Source organism: Musca autumnalis, unplaced genomic scaffold (assembly GCF_047663935.1).
Source record: "Musca autumnalis isolate F117 unplaced genomic scaffold, ASM4766393v1 scaffold_3, whole genome shotgun sequence".
Classification (NCBI taxonomy): Eukaryota; Metazoa; Arthropoda; class Insecta; order Diptera; family Muscidae; genus Musca; species Musca autumnalis.
This window is the reverse complement of record NW_027411866.1, coordinates 9,422,745-9,439,433: the sequence shown is the minus strand read 5'-3', so window position 1 is coordinate 9,439,433 and position 16,689 is coordinate 9,422,745.

The window sequence follows — 16,689 nt, the reverse complement described above, 5'->3', positions numbered from 1 at the left end:
ATTTGGCACATTTATTTCCAGACCGAATTCAGTCACACATTCCAAATATCATTGAAATCGGACTTATATATCGTGTTTGGAGCAGAAAATACACGAAATCGGCCGAAAATATATATGGGTGCTAATCCAAATCTGAACCGATTTCGATATAATTTGGCACATTTATTTCTAGGCTGAACTCAGTCACACATTCCAAATTTCATCGAAATCGGAAATATATAGCATGTTTGGTACAGAAAATACGTGAAATCGGAACCGATTTCGATATAATTTGGCACACTTATTTCTAGACTGAATTCGGTCACACATTCCAAATTTCATCAAAATCGGACGTATATAGCGTGTTCGGTGCAGCAAATACGTGAAATCGGGCGAACATATATATGGGAGCTATATCCAAATCTGAACCGATTTTCACCAAAAGCAATAGCGTTCTTCCTATGGCTAAAAAAGTTGTAGTCCCCAATTTTCAGGTGAATCGGACAAAAAGTGCGACCTGTATGTTGCGAACAAAAATACATGGACAGACGGACAGACAGACGGACGGACACGCATAAATCGACTCAGAAAGTGATTATATGTATATCCCCAAAAGGAACTGTGGGTCTATTTCGTTTCATTTTGTATGTTACATACAAATGCACAAAGACATAATACCCCTTACCACTGTGTGGTGTAGGGTATAAAAATTAAGGTAGTAAAACAATTTTCTAATTGGTTTTAGAGATATACTCCACGGAAAACACTTGATATATCGTACATTTTGTCCAGTAAACATGTCATTTCATGCACTTCCAATCCGCACAATAATAAACTCGTCATTTTTTGAATACCCTTTATTATTTGATAATGAAATTACATGAGATAAAGAAGTAATTGAGATTTTACTGGAAGTTTTTCTCAAAAAGAGTATTCAAACAAAAAAAATTTTAAATATTTCTTAGACAACTTGTTCATACAGTACATTTTTAGTACATAACCTTCAGAACAACTTTTCAAAATTCCCCCCCCCCCCCCTGCGTACGTCCCTGCCTGAAGGAGTAGGCCTATCTTCGAACTTAAATCGAATCTGGACAAAATATTTCGATACCCAAAATTTGAAACCAATCGATTGATCCGTTCGAGAGTTATCGTGCGCACCAGCCTGCCAGACAGACAGACAGACGGACGGACATTCCTAGATCTACTCAAAATTGTCTGAAACGGATATCGTACAAACATACTTGGGGTCTAAAACCATTATTTCGATGAGGCACATTTTTGGTCGTATCAAAGTGTAAATACCCTCTTTAGCCTAAAGGCTGAGGGTATAAAAAGCCGTTGGGGGTAACACTCCAGACTTAAAAACAATCAAATGAGATTGAAACTTCAACCTAAAACAAAACAAACATTTTTAAAAATATTCTATTTAAAAATATTTTGGAAGATTTTCAGATTTTTAAAAATATTTAAGAGGATTTTAGATTTTTAAAATTATTTGAAAGGTTTTTCAAATTTTTAAATATATTTTCGATATCTTTCAAATTTTAAAAAATATTTTTGAGTATTTTCATTTTCTTAAATATAAATATTTTCAGATTTTTAAATATATTTTAGAGGATTTCCAGATTTTTAAAGGTTTTTTAGAGGATTATCAGATTTTCTAAATGTATCTAAAATATTTTCAGATTTTTTAAAATATTTTAAGGATATTCAGATTTCTAAAATTTTTTTAGAGAATTTTCAGATTTTTAAATATATTTTAGAGGATTTTCAGAATTGTAAAAATATTTTAGAGGCTTTTCAGACTTTTAAAAATACTCTGGAGGATATTAAAATCTTTAAAAAAAATTTAGAAGATTTTCAGATTTTTAAAAATAATTTAGAGGATTTTTAGAATTAAAAAAAAAATTAAAGGATTTTCAATTTTTTAAATATATGTACTTTTGTTACGTTTTTTCATGTTTACCCTAAAGTTGGCACCGACATCGTCGTTAGTCTTCGTGGAATTTAGCTCTTATGGTTGGTTAACTAGCACATCCGTGAAAAACAGTTATAAATAGTAGTAAAACTTCGAAAATTCGTAATGCAAGGGACCGGTCATTTTCTACGAATTATCGAGGTATGAATTATCGCGGTTCTACTGTATTGCAATTGACACCGCAAAGCCCAGAACTTATCATCGTCCCTCTTTTACCTACCTACTCGTGGCTTCACCGTTAAAAGTGGTGAGCAAAACCCCAGAACTTAAAATCCCTTTGAATCTTTAAAATATTCACGTGGACCTGGTTATGAACCAGGATCAATTTAGACACGCAAACATTTCTTCTTGTTGCTTTTCTGTAATACCATAAATCTTGGGTATTATCAGCAATCCCTTTTACATTCCTTTCTACATGTGTGTGTAACTGTGTTTCGTCTATTTTGTTGTCCACAAATTGCCCTCATAAATCATAATTAGTACCCAAAAAAATATTTTTGGTGGTTTGAAATTTAGATATGACACAATTTGTGGTAAAAATTACTTTCATTAAATGAAACGTAGAAGAAACAGCAACACCAACTACACAACTGCAGCAACAACAGCCCCCAAAGTGTGCCAGTGTGGCTGGCTAACGTTGGGTGTTGTTTTTTTCTTCTCCGTCTTAATATTTCTTGTGTGCAATTTTGCTGTAATGCAGAGAAAGAAGTGAACAAACGAGCTTATTGCTTGCAGATTATTAGCCAAGTAGAGATGCAAGGCACGTCTGTGGAAACCTGTGAATTTTTTTACCGATTTTTAATTTCAAATCTTTTTATTCGGTTTTTTAGGAGGAGAGAAGCTACCAGTTATTTCAGCGCCACTATGTCCCCATGTGCCTACCTTCATTCCCCACACATGTGTGATTGGCTCCTCCGTCGAGAAGAAAAAGAAGATGACAGTGTTAAATATTTATGCAAGTAGGAAGTAAAGCTTCAGCAGCAATATAAAACATTTCTGAGGCTGGGAAGCCAATCGCATAGCTGGGGATGTTTAATTTTGCTTGTTAATAGTTATGAAAACAAGCACACAGCAACAATGCTAAGGCTTCCGAATAAGGCTTCTGACTTATGTCTGGAGCGAGTAAAGTTTTTTTTCGGTGGAGTTTTGGAATATCTGGGAATTGTTGTGTGTGCATTATTTAAAATGGTTTTGTGTTTTGGCGTTAAGTGGCGTTTCATGATGCAACAGCAGCTGTCTAATGTTATGTCTTTACCGTAATTGCAGGGGGAAAGAAGCCATGGTGAGCGGTGATAGAAATCTCATTATGAACGAAACAATTAAAACTATAATTGCAATTATCTGCACTAAAATTAAAACTAAATGTGTGTATGGTGCCATAAACTAAATCGCTTGAGAGGTGAGATGAGGTGATGTGAGGTGTGTGTGCTCCTTATTATAATAATACTCCCTGGCATGAAATTCCATTATAGCTCCTTGTATTGCTGCTTCAAGCCACCATCATTTGACCCAATGACTTGTATTTCAAATCAGCTTTCATTTGATTTCTTTGATTAATTTTTCTGTTATTGTTTGTTTGTTATTTTGTTTCCTTGGCCCGTGGTGATTAATGGAATTCATAATAGGACCACCACACAAAGCTGTCTGCAGCCACAACAGACATAATTTATACATTCAATCAAATTAAAGATTATTACAAACATCACCATCACACCACCACCACCTCTCATGTCTTTGTTGCACTTTTTAAATAAGTTGTTTACAAAGCATGTTCGTTGCTTGAGTCTTTTGTTTACCCATAAGACACACAACTACCGTTGTTTTGAGTGCGTGTATCTGAAGTATGGCAAATATGTCTTGCTCTGAATTTCTGTAGAATTTCTCATGGTAGAATTGTTGCAGAAAAAACTGTATAATTCTATGTACTCTAGATTACAACCATAAAAAGCAATACCAGTGTTCGGCGGCGGTACATTTGTTGTAATGCAGGTTATATAATTGTCTACACAATTGCTTTGTTATTGTGGTTAATATTATCAACAGCAACAACAAAGGCAACGAGGATATGAGAGTCCAAATTTTTTAATTTTAATCACCAAAAAACGACTGAAACAATTTTCCTGAAATTGTCACTGAATATACAAGGATGGCCCCGGAAAACAGGCTACATATTTTATTGAATTCCAGAGGGCGCGGGGTAACTCCCCTATGCGATATTTTAAAAAAAACGCAATATTTGCAAAAATTACGCATGTATCAGTTTACAAATTTACGGATTAATCTACAATCTAGGTACTTCTTTGTGGCCTAAAGGCCTGACCACGCCTATTTTTTTAATATGTTATATCTCCAATACTACTGATCCGATTTCCATGAAATTTGCAGCAAAAGCTCAATGTTGCCGTTATTATGTATATTTTATGGGATACCTGCCTAACGCCTTTCTTTTAAAAAATTTTATGTGTAAGCCAAAATTATGATTATATTGGTTTCAGCATACATTTTGGGAGGTAATGGCGCTGTGTGTACCCTAGGTACATATTTGGATTTAAAACACCGTACCACGCCCACTTTTTTAAATTTGTTATATCTTGAAAATACACTACACTAACACTATTTTTCCAAAACTACTAAACTTAATTTCACGCAATTTTCAGAAAATGTTCAGGAACGTCCCGTGGTTCAAAACGCTATATATTTGTAGACGACGAATTTCGGAAGCCTATTGTTTTATAATCGCTATATTTGCTAAACTTATGATTACATTGGCTTGCAAATTAATTTTCGAGACAACGGTGGTTGCACCCCCGATCAAGAAAAACGATATATTTACAAATTTCCTTAAATGGATAAAGACAGGGCGAAAAACTCCGACAATGTCCGTAAGAGAAAAGAAAGGTTACTGACAAAATGTGTTGATAAATTTAAAATCCTCCTCGGTTTGACAATGGACCGAAGAAGTGAGGTACAAAATACCTATTTTTGAATTGTCAAGCATAAAGTCCATAAAAAGTTGTCATCAAAACTCATTACGACGGGCCAGCAACGCGGATCGGGGTCTGCTTGTTCGGGATAAAAATTAAGATAAAATCCTCAAAATACCTGAAATCGTGTGGTACCGCTATATGGGGTCTATATGAAAAAATGGACCCATATTGGTTTTGGTTTCATATTCATGTATTGTCGTCCAAATCTGAAAAGTGTGCAAAGTTTTTGTTCGATTGGTTAACTGCAACTGTGTGGAAAATGAGTTACTAAATTTGAACTAAGCAAACACTAAAGCAAGTTAAACAAAACACTTTAAAAATTATTTTTCAATTAAAATTTTGAGATTTAAAAACGTGAATTTTTTTAAAAATAAATAAGAATAAAGTTTTATAAAAAAAAATATTTTTAAAAAACATTTTTGACAATTTTCAAACTTTTAAACGTTGATTTTTTTAAAAATTCTTATGACAATTTTAAAACTTTAAAACATTTTTTTAAATATTTTTGACAACTTTCAAACTTCAAAAAGTGGATTTTTTTAAATATTTTTGTCAATTTTCATATTTTAAAACGTGGATTTAAATAATTCAGACGATTTTCCGATTTTAAAACGTGAAAAATATTTTAAATGATTTTCAGATTTTAACACGTGGGTTTTTTTAGAAACATTTTTCAAAATTTGTTATGCTGACTGCACCACCGCATGATAACTCTCGAACGGATTAACCGATTTTGTCGAAAATTTGGCTTTTTTAATATTTTGTAAAAACTTAGTTTAAGTTCGAAAATGGGCCATATCGGGTACCTCACACACAAAATGTCGAATGTTTTGATTTTTGTTGTAACTACCTGGGGCCTAATTATGTGATTCGATATCGAGTTGTTTCGAACTGAGTACTCAAAGTTGGGATGACAACAATCGTTATCGAGTAAAATTATCGAATAATTGAGCATAAATTTGCGAGTAATTTCTCGAGGCCAAATTGCCTATCGTAAACAAATAAAATGAAAGATTTTTTATTGTATTTTTGTTTAAAATGTAAAAATTGTTGTTTGTTGTCGTTTTATAGAAGAAAAACGATGTTAGTAAATAATTGGCAGCATTTTTTAGACAATATGTATAACAAGAGAAATTGCGAAAAGTCCTTTGTAGTCGTTTTTAGAAATTGTGATAAATTTAGAATCAAAATGCAAGCAATCATTAACCATTAGTTTTGCAGTCATTAAAAAAGTTGAAAAATAAGCATTTTTGCAAAACAGAAAAAAAAAATATTTAATATTAATAGCCTTTATTTTATAAGTGAAGTACATTATAAACATTTCATCCCCCGTTGTTTACCAAAGGAAACATTCTCTCAGAGAGGCTAATGCAAAACACCCACCAAACTCTCTCTATTTATTTTGAGAGAGGATTATTAAGGTAGATGTACTAGCAATCTGTTACTACAATGTCAAAAAGACTTTGCAAGAATTAATCATTTTCTTTTTTTCTTAGCACAACTTCATTCAGAAATTATTATTCAATGTATTGTTAAACAAGCATTTACATTTTTCATTCATAATTTTGTTTTTATTGTTCTTGCTTTCAAATAAACACCATTTTTTACATCTACCTTCATAATATTCCCTATAGTACACATAGGTTTTCATAGTTCGATTGCCGGTTACTCTCGAAACATTCGATCAACGATTTCGATCGAATCTCGTCATGCCGCTTTTTTATCGTGTCGAAATCTTTTTCACGAGCAAATACTCGATCGAATCGAATCACGTAATTAGGCCCCTGTATTCACTGCCCTTGTTACGATGGTGCAAGTCCATACTTCAGGGGCAAGTCCATACTTCCTGAGAAAATGCCTGTGGATGGAGCTCGCGGTAACTCTAGAACGGATTAACCGATAACTTTCGAAGGCAGTAACCGATTTGGTTCGCTACAATTGTAAGCGCAATATCTCATAAACGTAGCAAGCGATTTCGTCTAAACTTTGGATCTCGAAATATTTTGTCCACACTTAGTTCAAAAGTGGGCCCTATCGGTTCATTCCCTAGGGTATCACCCACACAAATGGTCAACATTTTTCTTTAAGTGCGTTTATGGGTCTGTGCGAGAATCCTGTTTGCAGCGATATGACGTTTTTCGTGGCTATATAATAGTCCTATCGAGAGGAATGGCTCCCAAAATAAGACACACTTCCAAAATTCGGTCCATTCTTTTACTTGTTTAAAATATTTTTGAGAATTTTCAAATTTTAAAAGGGGTTTTTTAAAAATATTTACGGCAAGCTTCAAATTTTAAAACGTAGATTTTAAAAAAAAAATTTCGACAATTTTCAGATTTTAAAACATGGATTGTTTTAAGTATACTTTTGGCAATTTTCAGATTTTAATGTGATTGTGGATTATGGCCTCAATATCCCACCCAAAAGGCTGAAATTTGGTATTTAGTCTTCGTTGGGGGCATACAACTTTCTACCTGAAATTTGACGGCGCGGGTCCACGCCTTCATATATTCCCAATTGAACGTTGCTTCCCAATTTTCAGTATTTTGAAGGTTGTGGCATCAACATCCTACAGAAATGACTGAAATTTGATATTTAGTCTTCTTTGGACGTATAAAACTTTCGGCACCTCCCGAATTTCAGTATTTTGAAGGTTGTGTCCTCAGTATCCAACAAAACAGCTGAAATTTGGTATTTAGTCTTCACAAATTTCCACCTTAAATTTGTCGGTATTGCTCCACTTCTTTATGTAGGTCCCACAGAACGGTACCTCTCGATTTTCGGTATTTTGAAGTTTGTGGCCTAAATCTCCCATTGAAATATTTGTCGGTATAGGTCCACGTCCTCATATAGCCCCCATAGAACGGTACCTACCGATTTTCAGTGTTTTGAAGGTTGTGGCATCAACATCCCACAGAAATGGCTGAAATTTGTTATTTAGTTCTCGTATAAAACTTTCCAGCTGAAAATTGCAGTAATAGGTCCACGTCTTCATATAGCCCCCATAAAACGATAGCTCCCGATTTTCGGTATTTTAAAGATTGTGGCCACAATATTCCACCGAAGTGGCTAATATTTGGTATTTAGTGTACGTTGGGGGTAAAAAATTTCAGCCTGAAGTTCGTTGGTACAGCTCCACATCACCATATAGTCCGAAACTGAAGTTTCGTATTTAGTATTCACTAAATGATATAACAGTTAATATCAGAGTGAAAAAGTGGATTTTTAAACATTATTTACAATATTTAAAAAATATTTGAAAAATTTCCAATTTTAGAACGTGGATTAAAACATATTTTTCACAATTTTCTAATTTCAGAACGTGGATTTTAAAAATATTTTTGACAAATTTCTAATTTCAGAACTTGAATTTTAAAAATATTCTTGACATTTTCCAAATTTTCAAAATGAATTTTTAAAAATATTTCAGACGATTTTCAGATTTTTGAATATATTTTAAAGGATTTCAGACATTTTAGCGTGTATTTCTTAATATTTAAGCTGATTTTCATATTTAAAAATGTGTGTTAACAAAAAATATTTGAGATTTTCAGATTTTAAAAATATTTTTGATATTTTCCAAATTTTTAAAGTGAATTTTTAAAAATATTTCAGACGATTTTCAGATTTTTGAATATATTTTTTTTAGGATGTCAAACATTTTAGCGTGTTTTTGTTAATATTTAAGCTGATTTTTCAAATTTAAAAATGTGTGTTTTTAAAAAAAATTTTGAGATTTTCAGATTTTTTAAATTTCTTATGGGATTAAAAAAGTAGATTTCAGATTTCTAAACAATATTTTAACGGATGTTCATACTTTTAATTGTACATTAGAGGGTTTCCAAATTTAAAATGTGGATTTTTCTAAATATTTTAGAAGATTTTGAGATTTCAAAACGTGGATTTTTTTAAATATTTTAAGATTTTGAAACGAGAAATTTTTCAAAAAAAAAAAAAAAAAAAATAGATTGTTGTCAAACGATACAAAACCAAACATTATTGCCAGTTTTTAAAATATGTTAGAGAATTTTCAGATTTTTTAATATATATATATTTTTTTTTCGATTGTTTGAGTGAAGTATTCTTTATTCTTTTTTAATATATTGTAGAAGATTTTCAGATTTTAAAACAACAATTTCAGAACATGGAGGTGTAAACAAATATTTTTGAAAATGCCAATTTCAGAAAGTTGATTTAAAAAAAAAAATGTTTCACAATTTTCTAATTTCAGAACGCGAATTTAAAAAAAATTGACAATTTTCCAATAAAATTTTTAAAATATTTTTGACGATTATCATATTTTTGACAGTTTTCCGATTTTAAAACGTGATTTTTTTTTAAATAATTTTTGATAATTTTCAGAGTTTAAAATGTGAATTTTTAAAAATAGTTTTGAAAAATTTCCGATTTTAAAACGTGGATTGTTTAAAAATATTTTTGACAAATTGTGGATTTTTTAAAAATATTTTTCATAATTTTCAGAGTTTAAAATGTGAATTTTTAAAAATAGTTTTAAAAAATAAAATGTGAATTTTTAAAAATAGTTTTAAAAAATTTCCGATTTTAAAACGTGGATTTCTTAAACATATTTTTGACAACTTTCCAATTTCAAATTATGGATTTTTATACCCTACACCACTATGTGGTAAGGGGTATTATGTGTTAGTGCATTTGTATGTAACATACAAAAGGAAGCGAGATAGACCCATAGTTCCTTCTAGGGATATACATAGAATCACTTTCTGAGTCGATTTATGCATGTCCGTCCGTCCGTTCGCAACATACAGGTCGCATTTGTTGACCGATTTCGCTGAAAATTGGGGAATGCCGTCGGAAGATCAAGTTCGAAGATGGGCTATATCGGTCCAAGTTTTGGTACATTTTCAGACCGATTTGGCTATAATTTGATATTTAGGGTTCTTGAGTGTCAATAAACATATATAACAAAACTTGTGGACATAGGTCCACGTTTTGGTATAGCCCCCATATAACGGTACCCCCCGATTTGCGGTATTTTGACGTTTTTAGATACATTTTCAGACCGATGTAGCTATAATTTGACATTTAGGGTTCTTAGGTATCAATAAACTTATATAACAAAAGTTGTGGGCATAGGTCCACGTTTTGGTATAGCCCCCATATAACGGTACCCCCCGATTTACGGTATTTTGACGTTTTTAGCTACATTTTCAGACCGATGTAGCTATAATTTGACATTTAGGGTTTTTAAGTGTCAATAAACTTATATAACAAAAGTTGTGGACATAGGTCTACGTTTTGGTATAGCCCCCATATAACGGTACCCCCCGATTTACGGTATTTTGACGTTTTTAGCTACATTTTCAGACCGATGTAGCTATAATTTGACATTTAGGGTTCTTAAATGTCAGTCAACTCATATACCAAAAGTTTTGGACATAGGTCCACGTTTTGGTATAGCCCCCATATAACGGTACCCCCCGATTTACGGTATTTTGACGGTTTGAGCTACATTTTCAGACCGATTTAGCTATAATTTGACATTAAGGGTTCTTAAGTGTCAATAAACTTATATAACAAAAGTTGTGGACATAGGTCCACGTTTTGGTATAGCCCCCATATAACGGTACCCCCCGATTTACGTATTTTGACGTTTTTAGCTACATTTTCAGACCGATGTAGCTATAATTTGACATTTAGGGTTTTTAAGTGTCAATAAACTTATATAACAAAAGTTGTGGACATAGGTCTACGTTTTGGTATAGCCCCCATATAACGGTACCCCCCGATTTAGGGTATTTTGACGTTTTTAGCTACATTTTCAGACCGATGTAGCTATAATTTGACATTTAGGGTTCTTAAATGTCAATCAACTCATATACCAAAAGTTTTGGACATAGGTCCACGTTTTGGTATAGCCCCCATATAACGGTACCCCCCCGATTTACGGTATTTTGACGGTTTGAGCTACATTTTCAGACCGATTTAGCTATAATTTGACATTAAGGGTTCTTAAGTGTCAATAAACTTATATAACAAAAGTTGTGGACATAGGTCCACGTTTTGGTATAGCCCCCATATAACGGTACCCCCCGATTTACGTATTTTGACGTTTTTAGCTACATTTTCAGACCGATGTAGCTATAATTTGACATTTAGGGTTTTTAAGTGTCAATAAACTTATATAACAAAAGTTGTGGACATAGGTCTACGTTTTGGTATAGCCCTCATATAACGGTACCCCCCGATTTAGGGTATTTTGACGTTTTTAGCTACATTTTCAGACCGATGTAGCTATAATTTGACATTTAGGGTTCTTAAATGTCAATCAACTCATATACCAAAAGTTTTGGACATAGGTCCACGTTTTGGTATAGCCCCCATATAACGGTACCCCCCCCGATTTACGGTATTTTGACGGTTTGAGCTACATTTTCAGACCGATTTAGCTATAATTTGACATTAAGGGTTCTTAAGTGTCAATAAACTTATATAACAAAAGTTGTGGACATAGGTCCACGTTTTGGTATAGCCCCCATATAACGGTACCCCCCGATTTACGTATTTTGACGTTTTTAGATACATTTTCAGACCGATGTAGCTATAATTTGACATTTAGGGTTCTTAGGTATCAATAAACTTATATAACAAAAGTTGTGGACATAGGTCCACGTTTTGGTATAGCCCCCATATAACGGTACCCCCCGATTTACGGTATTTTGACGTTTTTAGCTACATTTTCAGACCGATGTAGCTATAATTTGACATTTAGGGTTTTTAAGTGTCAATAAACTTATATAACAAAAGTTGTGGACATAGGTCTACGTTTTGGTATAGCCCCCATATAACGGTACCCCCGATTTAGGGTATTTTGACGTTTTTAGCTACATTTTCAGACCGATGTAGCTATAATTTGACATTTAGGGTTCTTAAATGTCAGTCAACTCATATACCAAAAGTTTTGGACATAGGTCCACGTTTTGGTATAGCCCCCATATAACGGTACCCCCTCGATTTACGGTATTTTGACGGTTTGAGCTACATTTTCAGACCGATTTAGCTATAATTTGACATTAAGGGTTCTTAAGTGTCAATAAACTTATATAACAAAAGTTGTGGACATAGGTCCACGTTTTGGTATAGCCCCCATATAACGGTACCCCCCGATTTACGTATTTTGACGTTTTTAGCTACATTTTCAGACCGATGTAGCTATAATTTGACATTTAGGGTTTTTAAGTGTCAATAAACTTATATAACAAAAGTTGTGGACATAGGTCTACGTTTTGGTATAGCCCCCATATAACGGTACCCCCCGATTTAGGGTATTTTGACGTTTTTAGCTACATTTTCAGACCGATGTAGCTATAATTTGACATTTAGGGTTCTTAAATGTCAATCAACTCATATACCAAAAGTTTTGGACATAGGTCCACGTTTTGGTATAGCCCCCATATAACGGTACCCCCCCGATTTACGGTATTTTGACGGTTTGAGCTACATTTTCAGACCGATTTAGCTATAATTTGACATTAAGGGTTCTTAAGTGTCAATAAACTTATATAACAAAAGTTGTGGACATAGGTCCACGTTTTGGTATAGCCCCCATATAACGGTACCCCCCGATTTACGTATTTTGACGTTTTTAGCTACATTTTCAGACCGATGTAGCTATAATTTGACATTTAAAGTTCTTAAATGTCAATAAACTTATATGACAAAGCGTGTGGACATAGGTCCACGTTTTGGTATAGACCCCATATAACGGTACCCCCCGATTTACGGTATTTTGACTTTTTTGCTACATTTTCAGACCGATGTAGCTATAATATGACATTTAGGGTTCTTAAATGTCAATAAACTTATATAACAAAAGTTGTGGACATAGGTCTACGTTTTGGTATAGCCCCCATATAACGGTGCCCCCCCACATTTACGGTATTTTGACGTTTTTAGCTAAATTTTCAGACCGATGTAGCTATAATTTGACATTTAAAGTTCTTAAATGTCAATATACTTATATGACAAAACTTGTGGACATAGGTCCACGTTTTGGTATAGCCCCCATATAACGGTACCCCCGATTTACAGCATTTTGACGTTTTTATCTACATTTTCAGACCGATTTAGCTATAAATTGACATTTAGGGTTCTTAAATGTCAATAAACTTAGATAACTAGTGGACATAGGTCCATGTTTTGGAATAGCCCCCATATAACGTTACTCCCCAATTTCAGGTATTTTGACGTTTTAAGTCACATTTCTAGACCGAATTAGTTATAATATTACCGATTTTCGGTATTTTGAGGATTCTAGCTAAAATTTTTAACCGAATTAGGAGTTATTTGACATTAAAGGCTCAAAAACTGTCAACATAGGCCCATGTTTTATTATAACACCTATGTATATAACGGTACCTCCCAATTTCTAGCCCACCAAAAATTGTCAACATACATAGTTAGATATAGGCACCATAAAAAAGAGCCTCCCGAATGAAGCATTTTATGTACATTATCTGACATTTTAACGTACCCACTTAAAGTTGGGGACAGGAATGAAAACTAATTATTCCATTTTAGTTCAGAATATTTTATGGTGGAGGGTATGAAAAGTTCGCCCGGCCGAACTTAATGCTTTTTTACTTGTTTAAAATTATTTTTGACTATTTTCAGAAATAAAAAATGGATTCTTAAGCATTATTTACGATATTAAAAAAGTTTTTCCAAATTCAGAACGTGGATTTTTTAAAAAATATTTTTGAAAATTTTCCAATTTCGGAACGTTGATTTTTAACAAATATTTTTGAAAATTTTCCAATTTGAGAACGTGGAATTTTAAAAAATATTTTTGACCATTTTTCAATTGCAGAACTTGAATTTTATAAATATTTTTGATCATTTTCCAATTGCAGAACTTGAATTTTAAAAATATTTTTGACAAATTTGAAATTTCAAAACGTGGATTTTAAAAATATTTTTGACATTTTCCAAATTTTAAATGTGAATTTTTTTTAATATTTTAGACGATTTTCAGATTTTTGAATATATTCTAGAGGATTTCAGACATTTTATCGTGTATTTTTTAATATTTTAGCTGATTTTAAAATTTAAAAATGTGTGTTTAAAAAAAAATATGTAAGATTTTCAGATTTTTAAAAAAGTGTTCTTCCAAACCTTGTTTTGAGGATTAAAAAAATAGATTTCAAATTTTTGAACAATATTTTAACGGATTTTCATACTTTTAGTTGTATTTTTGAGGATTTCTTAATTTAAAATATGGATTTTTCTAACTATTTTAAAGGATTTTCAGATTACAAAACGTGGATTTTTTATATTTTAAGATATTGAAACGCGAAATTAAAACAAAAATTAGATGATTGTAAGATTTTAAAAATATTTTAGAGTATTTTCAAAACTTTTAATATATTGTAGAAGATTTTCAGATTTTAAAACAAGGATATACAAATAAATTGGTTTTCATTTTGGAATTTGTGATATTTTGTCCAAACATAGATCAAGTTCGAAGTTTAATTTTTTGGCCCACTTCACCACAAAAATTTAACATTTTTCGTTAAATGGTGAGCACTCTCGAGGGGAGAGATTCGAATATTGACTTATCCATCTTCTTGAAATAATGGAACAAAAACTCCAAAAACAACCCCGTCTGCCCTAACTAAATGGATTGATGAGCCAGAATTGAGTATTTGATTTGGCAAATCGTGAAATATATTCCAAATGTATATCAGCATCCAAGAGGGTCTACATTGGACAACATCTTTGAATACCTCACCTTCACAAAAGTTCAACATTTTTGCTTAGGTGCCGTTTAAGATCTGTTCGAGAATTCTTTGGAAATATTTACCAAAGGTTTTCTTTGTGTTCCTGTTTACAGCGATATGACATTTTTCATGGACCATGCCCATATGGGCCCCTCTTTCAGCGATTCTACAATGAAATTAACAAAGAGGTAGAACGTACCCAAAAGTTCCAAATGTGTTATCCTTGACCAAAGATATTAATACGATAGTTTTAAAACAAAGCTGCAGTTTTCGACTCTAAACCAAATAAAGTCAACCCTCTACTAATTGTAAATAATTACGAAAGGAATACCTTAAACTATTACAAGGATATACTTTTTTCTTGAAGAATGTGTGTATACGAGTTTTCGAAATTTTTCAAATTTATAAAGGAACAAGTAAAAAAGTATCAGTCGGCTTTGCCGACAGAGATATACCCTCAGCCTGTGCAAATTGAAGCACTTTTGTTCACAAAAAGACTTATGTATTTAGGGGGTTTCAAAATTTTGGTCGTATGAACCGACAAAATTGTTGATTAGGATTAAAGTTCAAAAAATTTGCGGAAAAGGTACTTAAAGGAATGGACCGACATAGACCATGGGGGTGCCATAGGGGGTTTTTACACCCTTCAAGAAGTATGGAATTGCCCCAGAAACAACTTTTACCATCGTAACTGAAGGAGCGAATGTTAGTTGCTTCAACAAAAGTCAAAGTGATTCATAAAAAAACAGGTCTTAAAGTGAACTTATCCAAAATTTTGTGTGGGAGGTACGCGAAGGAGTGGAAAATATAGTCCATATTCGATCCTGATCTATATCTAGTAGATATTATGAGAATGTGTAAAGTATGGACCAAATCGGTCACTCCCATCAAGAGTTATCGTGCGCACAATTTTTCCGAATATTTTTGAACTTTTGTGGGGTAGGTACCTGAAGGAGTGGACCGATATGGCTTATTAACGATCTTAAACTAAGTTTGGGAACAATATTACGAAGGCCAAATTTTGGCCGGAATCGGCATTTTCGTTCGAGAATTATCTTGCGCTTCCACCCATAAACATCGCGTCATAGGGTTAGTTTTTTAACTTTCAGGCTATTTTTTCAGGAAGTATGGACTTGCCCCTGAGGAAACTTGTACCTTCGTATAGGGGACAGTGAATACAAGATGTTACAACAAAAACCAAGGCGATTCGAGAGCAGGTCCTAAACTGAACTTTTCCGAAATTTTGTGTGGGAGGTACTCGAAGGAGTTTACCGATTGAGTCCATATTGGAAAATCATCTAAGTCTGGTCATTTTCGAACTTTTGTGGGGCAGGTACCGGAAGGAGTGGACCGATATAATCCATCTTTGAACTTGAACTAAGTTTGGACAAAATATTACAAAAGCCAAATTTTGGACCGAATCGGCAGATCCGTTCGAGAGTTATCTTGCGCTCCAACCACTACACACGGTGTCATAGGGTTTTTTGTAACTTTCAGGCTATTTTCTCTAATGAAATTTACAGCGTCGTATAGAGGACTGCGAATACAACTTGGGTAAACAAAAATCAAAGCGATTCGAGACCAGGTCCTAAACTCAACTTTTTCCAAATTTTGTGTGGGAGGTACCCGAAGGAGTGGACCGATTGAGTCTATATTGGAACCTCATCTTAGTTTGGTAGAAATTACACGGTGTGCAAAGTATGGACCAAATCGGTTATTCCCTATAAGAGTTATCGTGCGCACAAGTTTTGCGACAATTTTTGAACATTTGTGGGGGAGGTACCTGAAGGTGTGGACCTATATGGCCCATCTTCGAACTTAAATCGAATCTAGACAAAATATTTCGATACCCAAAATTTGAACCGAATCGATTGATCCGTTCGAGAGTTATCGTGCGCACCAGCCAGCCAGACAGACGGACAGACAGACGGACGGACATTGCTAGATCTACTCAAAATTGTCTGAAACGGATATTGTACAAACA